Raw genomic sequence first — 1,567 nt, 5'->3', positions numbered from 1 at the left:
GCTAGCTCCCCTGGGGAACGCGGCGATGGACGGGATTACCTGCCGGCCTTAGGGCTGCTACCAGGCCTTGGGAATGGAAGCTAACCATCTGTTGGACCCTCGCCTGGCTAGTGGCCTCAGCCGTCTCCTCCCGGGCGTTGAAAACTTTATATGCCATTTTCACCAGATCCTGTACAGGGGCTTCAGGGCCCTCCTCAGCCCTTTTCAGCTTTTTTCTAATGTCAGGGGCTGAGTGAGAGAGGAAGTGAGGGGCTAAGATAGAGGCCTTGCTTCTAGACCCTGGGTCTAGACGAGTGTACTCTGTGAGTGCCTCCTGGAGGCGGTTAAGAAAGAGAGCAGGCTTCTTATCTGCCTTTTGGGTGACTCTCCTTAGTTTGCCACAGTTGACAACCTTGCAGGAAACGGTTTCTAAGCTTTGAATGAGGTATCAGAGCATTAGGTTGTTTTTTGTGGGGAAGGTCGGACCCCTGGCCAGGCTGATAATTCTAACCGGGGTTTTTTAGTGGGATGGCATGTGCCTTCAAGGGGACATTTGAGTTGATAGCGTGGTCTTTGTTTGCTAGCTGGCGACCTGCATCAGAGACTTGCTCACGCTCTTTTCGGTGGTATAGGTAGAAGCAAGGATTACTTGGGTGTTATGCCAGGTAAAATTATACATTTGGGTAAGGTAAGTAAATTTTTTTAATAAATTGAGAGAGGTTTGCTGAGAAAGATCCCAGGTGGGTCTTTATCTGTGACAGGTCCTGTAAGGAAAAAGGGACATGGACTTGGATGAGTCCCTCTGTTCCCACAATCTCCCTTAGTGGGCAAAGGGCAGCAGGAGGGTTGCGAGAACGGGTATGAGAGGCGACCAATGAGGACAGGGGAGAACTATCGGACGGAGAGGCGACCGATGAGGATAGGGGAGAACTATTGGACGGATGACAGGAAGGCGCAGTGGGCAGGGGAGACTGATAGGGTGGCAAGAGCGGCGTGCTGAGGAGCTTGGCTGGCTCTTCAGGGGTTTGAATGTTAAGGTTTCTGCTGAGGGGATTGCGCTAACAGTATTTGGTGGGTGGAACCGTGGCTACAGAGCTCGGGGTGGGAGCGCGGAACGCAAGCTTCAAAAAGCCTGCACATAGGGGACTTCAGAATCCTTACCAGTCCTCCTGCAGAAATTGTCCAGGTCCTGTGAAACGTTGAAATTGAAAGTGCCAGTCGGAGGCCAACGCAACTGGTTATCGAGCTGATACTTGGGCCAGGCAACTTGGGAAAGAAAAACACGTTTTTTTCTTTCACAAGGTCTGGCTGTACCCCAGGCTGGAGAAGTTTTTTAAGAGACATCCCAGTGGAGTCAATGGGTCAATTTTGGACTGCCCGGTGCCCATGGTGAGAGTAAGATAAAGAGATTCAGCTTACAGACACTGCAGAGGTGTGAATAGGAAACACACAGCCAGGTAAAAACAGTTCTAGGCTAACTCTATGAGAGTTAGTCCAGTCTGAGGGGGAGGCGCCCGGCGCCCATGGTGAGAATAAGAGGGAGGAGAAGACATAGAGATGCAGCTTACAGACACTGCAGAGGTGTGAA

The sequence above is a fragment of the Tenrec ecaudatus genome, chromosome 12, assembly GCF_050624435.1.
Source record: "Tenrec ecaudatus isolate mTenEca1 chromosome 12, mTenEca1.hap1, whole genome shotgun sequence".
Lineage (NCBI taxonomy): Eukaryota > Metazoa > Chordata > Mammalia > Afrosoricida > Tenrecidae > Tenrec > Tenrec ecaudatus.
Note: the sequence above shows the minus strand (reverse complement) of the source record.